Source organism: Cyprinodon variegatus, unplaced genomic scaffold (assembly GCF_000732505.1).
Source record: "Cyprinodon variegatus isolate N-32 unplaced genomic scaffold, C_variegatus-1.0 Scaffold371, whole genome shotgun sequence".
Taxonomy (NCBI): Eukaryota; Metazoa; Chordata; class Actinopteri; order Cyprinodontiformes; family Cyprinodontidae; genus Cyprinodon; species Cyprinodon variegatus.
Window position 1 is genome coordinate 161,258 of NW_015150824.1, and position 7,683 is coordinate 168,940.

Consider the following 7,683-nt stretch of genomic DNA (forward strand, 5'->3'; position numbering starts at 1 on the left):
TTTTTGCATTTAAGCATAATTTTTTACATTAAGCTATTAACATACTTTTCAAAAAGCACACATTCCTGCAGCCAAATGTGTTTTTATGAACTTGGTTATTAGCGATCATTAGGTGACTTTCAAAGGGAAATGAATGCATAAGAGAAAGGTGGGCTTAATACTACTGCACAACACATATGTCAGTTTTTATTGGGAATAAAGGTTTTCAACCGAGTAATATTCTTTTGGCTACTTTACAACTGTAGTTTCAAATAGATATATTGATGTTTGTAGTTCTAATGTGACAAAAAGCACAAAAGGTCAAGGGGTATGAATACTTTTGCAATCAAGCAAGAGTTTTACCATCACAACAAATGGGGCATGGCACTTTTTTTTTGCCTATTAATGAAAGTTTAATCCCCTATGATATTCATATGTGAATAGTTAGATATTTAAGCCTGTATATAGAATTTGGAGACTGTACAGTGGACTGAAATTTGCACATCATTGTCAATTAAACATCGTGAATTAATACGGCATCGATGCTGATGGTTAGAGGACCAACACTGTACTTTTGTCCTCATAATTGGATTTTTCTAGTTTAAATGTTCCCACATTGACCATGAAAGGCGCTTATTATCCTGCCAACACCTGTGATTTGTTCTTCTATGTGCACATATACATGCAGAGTCCCAGCTAATGGCAACCCCCCTCCAGCTGACCTGGTGACCCTCATCACACTAAAGAAAGAGGCGGATCACATCAGCTGGACAATGAGATGAAAAGGTTACTTTTTTGAGATTAAAGGAGCGACAAGATGGCAATAGAGTTCAATGACAAGACAGGAAGAAAACAGCAGGAGTTAAGAGGTTAAAGGGAAAACGTTGTGGTTGGGCTTAAAGGGAAGCACATAAATGAAATCTGCAAACCAGTTATGCATAGGAGCAGAAATTACTTCTAATTCATGTCAATAGACAAAAACACAAACAGAATGCCTGTCATTCGATAGTCTCCCCCTAGTGGTCTGGAGCACTTCCACTAAAGAAAGCAATTTTTTCCATTTACGCTTATTTTTGATCGTCTCTGTATGGAAGAGGATTAGGGGCATTGGAAAAATAAAAAGGATTAACAGATTTTGTGTGTAATATGAGGCAAAAAAAGGTTTGAAATGTGACTTTAATCTCAGAATTCCTAGAATTTCACAAGATTATCTGAAAAAATATAACTTTTTTTGTTTAACAATTGAGTTTAATATGGGAAAAAAGTCAGAATCCTCTTCTATATCTCACCATTCGTCTCATTTTTGTGTTTCTTAGTCTAATTTTCATTGGAGTTCTCCAATGATACTGCCTCGTCTGTCCAAACCACAGAACTGCAACACGATTCTGTTTGTTCTGATAGGTTTGTTTTTTTACTTAATTCACCTTATGTGGAGTTGCCATCAGTGTCTTAGTTGAACTTTATTCTGAGTTTCCTCAAAATTTATCTGGAAAATATCGCACTTCAATTGTTTGCTATATGACATCCATTTAACATGGAAGCAGTTGACATCAAATCCACAGAAACAGTGTGGGAACCTCTGATTTATAGATGCATCCACGTTGAAACGCTGAGGTATCAGTTCTCTTATCAAACAATATTTTAGTCTTAATATAAAAAGGCTATTTTAAAGTTATCTTTCAATAAAAAAAACTTACATAATATCCATTTAAAGTACTTTTTGTATTTTTTTTGCCCGTTTATGTATTTGCGGGGCTTTTTACTCCTCTTGGCCACCATATCGTATCCAGTGCTTTCAGATCCATTTTTATGACATCATTGCCTGATATAAATACATCTGACTATAAGCAGCAACCAAAGTGAAATCAATAGGCAGCTGTCAAATTATTCAATAAAGGCATCCAATCCACCTAGTCAAATATGTTACTACCTATTTAACCATAAATTACATGTAATTTCTTAGCAGAATTTTTGCCCAAATCTGCAGAATCTACTTTTTTATTTAGTGAATCCTGTCTGACAACATGAAGCAGGGTTAAGGTCAGAGTTCATGGTTCTACAATAAGCTAAAGACAGATCAAAATTACTTGATTGATGAAGAAGTACAACTTTAAAGGTCTGCGTCCTGTTATATATGGCCTAAAACCAATACAACATATTAGAAAAACATCATACTGACCATTAGATGTGGTGGTGGTAGATCTAGTGGCTGCCTTACTCTTTCAGGTCCTGCCGGCGTAACTACAGGAAGCAAAAAAAAGGAATCCGTAAAGTAGCTGTTACTGTTACATGTTTTCTTTTCATAAATATCACAGTTTTAGTTTTTAGAAAAATGACTCATCCCTCATTTCCCCCTCCTTATATGTCAGGGATGAATATAGTCTGATGGAGCAGATTCAGAGTGGAAACCACAGAGCTGCTCAGTCAGTTAAACTGGACAGATGATCAGGATAAGAGCAAGGAGAAGCCCCGTCCATCATTCCAACATAAAGAACACACATTATCATCCCATCACTGTGCAGTCAGCACTCCTGGACTAAATACACACACGTCTTTCCATGTAGGAGCACATGCTGTCAAACTGCACTGATAAGATGTCCATTACACTTCTTTCACAATGACAGACAATCTAAGCTTATTTTAAGGAACATAAAATCATAAAAGCGCAGTTTTGGCACTGTTCATTACATATCTAAACCATGCAGTGAACACAAACATATAAAGATTGAACATTTTTCATTGGAAATTAACAGAAATTTCAAAGGAATGTTCTTTTTTACTGGGCTTGTAATATATATATATATATATATATATATATATATATATATATATATATATAGTGAATTGGTGAAAATAGGTGCAAGTCCCAGATATGTGTAGCTTATTTTTTGGAGGCTGATTTAAAGACCCTTTTTTGCCCTTTTCATGTATATAAAAATAAAGAGATTTTTTAATAATGATCCAATTAGTATTCTGTCTCTCTATACTGAGCTTGGTGGTCTGTTACATGGCGTCTGATATGATGCTTATTAACTTAAAAGCCTTTATTTGTGTTTCTTTCCATATGCGTTTGATTATCTCCATTTCGCACCAACATTGTAAAATTTGTTCAACCTGAACTGGAGAATTTTACACTAAACAAAAATGAATGTAAGCCTTAACTCTAAGCACTGAGATTGCTAAAAGTTTGGAGCTGAAGGAGGGATCTATTTATGCATAACTTATCCTGCCAAAATGCAAAATGTTCAAGACGCATTTATTTTTTTAAGGGTCTTCCTTCAACTAATTGCAAGAACAGGGAAACAGTTTTTCTGCATATGCCTTTATCTGGTTTCCATCAAACTCTTGTAGAAAAAAAGAGATCAACATTCATTTATAATGACTCACTGCCAAATCTAATGATCAGGGTGGCAGATGTATCCGTTTCAGAGCGTATTAAAGTGAAGCCATTATGACTGTTGAGCTTTTCAATATGAAGCCCAACACTATTTTTTTAACAGTAATATAATCTAACAAATATATATATTTTTGAGTTTTATGGCACTAGTGGCTCGTTTTTTCGACAGTAGGTTGACAGGAAAGGGGATATGAGAGAAGGGGAGAGACATGCGGGAAAGGACCATAGGCCAGATTCGAACCCGGGTCGCCCGCATCAAGGACTAAGGTCTCCATACATGGGTCGTGTGCACAAACCACTGTGCCACCTGCATGTCCGATGAATAGTCTTTTAAATAAAGCAGAAAACTGCTGTAGAAATTCCAGAAAAGGGGGAAAAAAACCCAATGGACTTCTTTTCTCCAAGTTTGTAGATGCTTCGCTTCCCATTTAGAAGCCTTGTTATGGCTTAAAATTGAACCGAAAACAGGTCCACCCCTTAGTAGTCGGGAGTCATTGAGGTCATTGTTGGCCTGGCTAAACAGCTTTGATAGTGTAGTGATGCAAAAGCTTGTTTTTTTTGTTTTGTTTTTTTACTTTTTTGGAATAATATGACCTGGATGACTGAGAATCTTCACCATCACCCGCTGTAGAAATTAAACTATGGCAATATTTCTACAACTTTCAAAGTGTATCCACTTAGTTGTTAACATATAATGTCTGTTACTGTTTTATGTTCAGTTTCAACCTTTTCTGAAATCCAATTGTTTTGGTGTGGTTTTGCAAATTACTAACTAAATGTTACCACTATCTGATTCATGTGTGAACAGTTGAGGAAATTTAAAGCAACCCTGGAATACAGAGGAAGAGTGTAGACATCCAGTCCACAAAAATTTTACTAAAAATCTTTGTTAAAACAAAACATTACAGTGGATGTGGCTGTGAGTTAACCGTATGATAGCCCTATCCTAACAAAAGAGAGGTGAAAATAAAGCATAATTATTAACAACTCCATTCTCAAAGCAATCAGTGATGCTGCTGCAGAAAACTCTGCTGATGTGTAGTGAAAGCCCTGGCCACGACAGAAAGTTAGATACAATTTGACACGACCATTTGGTCAACTATTACCTTTCTGAATTGATGCCACATATGGAAAATCAGATATATGGGAGGGTTGGTATGTGAAAAGATCAGAATTGCCATAAAAAAGTCAGATGAGAGTCAAATAAAAAGATCAGGTTTATGCCGAATTTTCTTGTTGAGTGAATGTGAATCTGTACAGTTTTACTGATGATGGAAATAATCATAAAATGCTCAAATATCTTGAACATTTTTATTCTACGCTGTTTATTAAAGATTTTATGATACCTTATTCTTTCAGTTCTTATCCCAGGTTTAAGCAAACAATTAATTAAAAAACATAACATTCTAGAATCTAATCAGATTATAATAACAATAAAGGGGATTATTCTTTGGTCAATATCAATTATTGCAGTAATACAATCATATTTACTTACTTTACTTATATTTAATTACTTGTGAATGATACAAAATTTGTTTTAATTAATCATGGCTTAAGTTGGGCTGAACTTCACAATGTATACAAAATAAAAATAAAAACCAATAAACCATAAAACACAAAAAATGACCAGCACCTGCTTGTGCCTCAACTTAGAAAACAAAATTAAATGAAAATCTTGATTGGAAGTTTTTAAAGTAACATCCATACAGTTTTCTTCTATAAAATCCAAAAAGATAAATTAAACTGAAGTGAGTTTAATACAGGAACACAGTATTTACAATCAGTAACTACCAGTAAAGCTCCTTTGGGAATCTGTCTCTAGCAGTTTCGCCCAACCAGAAAAGGTCTTAAGATATGCCAACCTCAGGCAAAATGTTTAAACATCCTTTAGATCCCTTTTCAACTCTTCTACCAAATTCAGTTGGATTTAGGTCAGGACTTTGACTAGGCCAGTGGTTCCCAAAGTGTGGGGCGCGCCCTCTAGGGGGGGCGCAATGCCATTGCAGGGGGGGGCGCGGGAAGCGGTATGTTTAAAATAACACAGACAACAAAGAATCCTCTTCTAATCTAAACTATAGAACTATGAAAAAAATACAGTTACACAAAAGTGTTCCACTGTAAAGATGGTGTGTAGTTTGTTTTGTTGCAACCTGAAGTGTGAAATAAACTTCAGTGGAGTTTGAAAACAAAATGTGTGTATAGGTCTATTATATCTGGTTGAACGATGTGTGTGCCCAGTTGATTTTTTTTTTTTTTGGGGGGGGGGGCATGGAAATTTTGTTGTAATCCAAAGGGGGGCCCAGAAGAAAATCTTTGGGAACCACTGGACTAGGCCGTTCTGACACACACGCACACTTTGATGTGTTTAATTGCAGCACAAGCTACATGTCTATCGTGAACCCAGCCTAAAGTTTTTAGCAGCCTCTAATCTGCTTTCTTCCAGAATTACTTTTTAGTTTGCTTCACCCATCTTCTATTACCCCAACCAGATTCTCTGTCTCTGCTGAAGAAAACATTCCCCTAAATCTGATTCTGCCTCCCCTTATTACTGTAACAATTGTACACAGGCCAATCTGCAGTGCTATATGTTGTTCAAAAGCTATATATATTTTTTTTGTCATGCAAAAACGGGCTGTAGTTTGAAAATGTAGAAATTCAGCACAGATGAAATTCAAATATTTAATACAAAAAATGTAATAAAAACAAACAACGCACAAATTAGGGGTGTAAATAATAATCATTTTGTATCGATGCATCAATCCAACAGCCAAGGAGACGTCTGCAAGAGTATCGATTCATGTTTTTTTTCCCCCCTCCGGTCTATTTTTATCGATTTGCTAATTCTGACTCTCGTCATGCGGTGGCACTAAACCTATTATGTCCTCCTACCTCACGTCCTTTAGCCACTTCCCTCTTTCTGCTTGCATACACACACACGCGTAAACAGTAGGCAAGACAGAATACTGAGATTAAGACAGAAAGAAGAGGTAGGCAAGGCAGACGTGGTGGAGGAAAATTCTTGAGTATCGAAAATAATCGACTTGTTGGGTCAGGAAATTAATACTGAATTGAATCGCCATGATGGGTGAGATTTACACCTCTAGCACAAATCCAAACTTACAAATTCACACTAAATTCATACTGAATTTATGTCATACACAGTTATACACAGCAAACTACAAGATTGCTGGCAACAAGTGGCTTAAATACATTTTATTTAAAGGTATCAGACTAAAGAGAGCTAAAATTCCCACTTTCACTAAACCGTCATTTAACTTTTTGTGTTCAAATAAAATGAAGAGAAAATGTTTCACAGCAAAAACAATAAACAGCTTTAATGAAACCTATTTAAATTTTTGTCAGTCATTTTATATGCTCTGGATTATTTCTTTCAATAATCTTCGCATTATATTAACAGGGAGCTTTAAAATATGTGTGTGGGGGACAGGAAAGTCTAGCCTTTTTCTCAAACACACATAAATCTGAGAGCTCAGCGTTGGAGCAACAAAGAGGCCAAGAGGAGGAGACGGTTATCAGCTGCTGTAGGAAATTAAAGGGACGGTCCGCTGTTAATATGCAGATATGCAGATGGTTGACAGAGCCCTCTCTCACTGTCTGTCAATTGTGTGGCAAACCACCCACACATACACACACCTTGAGACAGGTAGAGAGTGAAGACCGTGTGTATCAGTGTGCAACACCAGATGGGATGAGCAGCCTGATTAATCTCTGTGACATGAATACCAAATCAGAGGGTGTGTGTCAGTGAATGCAGATCGGGATGATTGAGGCTAGGATGATAATGACAATGATGATGGGTGTGTGATCATGTATGTGTGATGCAAACATCCCCCCAACATTCGATTAGATCACATTTTAGACTTGGTTAGACATTGGGCTGAGTTTAAGACTTTCACATAAATCAAGAGGAAATGCGAAACCAGTTCTGATAACTGCAGTCAGTTTGGCTGATAATCCTGGATTTTCAAACTCCTTAAACTTATCGCTTGACATTAAATCAAAAGAAAATTAAAAGCTGGCATTTTTGAGTCATATAGAAACACTTATTTAAAGGTACAGCGTGTAATAATGAAATTATTTTACCAATATAAATGTAATATATTATCTATATGTATGATATTTATTGTCATATATGAACATAAAGTCTTCTCTTTGCGTTTGCCTTGCCTTAAAAATAACTATGATTACATAGAAGTCTGTTTCTTACGACAGAGTATGAGGGCCACACATGAAGAGAAAAAATATTTTTGCCATGACGAGATTAAACTCGACATGTCGACTTTAAA

At 35.9% G+C, this 7,683-nt stretch overlaps 1 long non-coding RNA gene across 1 annotated transcript in view; it reads right to left on the reverse strand.

The window, feature by feature from the left end:
• Nucleotides 1–2,169: 2,169 nt before the first annotated feature.
• Nucleotides 2,170–7,683, reverse strand: part of LOC107092225 — an 82,723-nt gene continuing 77,209 nt past the window's right edge. Inside the window, exon 4 of the long non-coding RNA XR_001481568.1 lies at nucleotides 2,170–2,220. This is a non-coding gene — a long non-coding RNA (uncharacterized LOC107092225). The remainder of the gene's footprint in view (nucleotides 2,221–7,683) is intronic.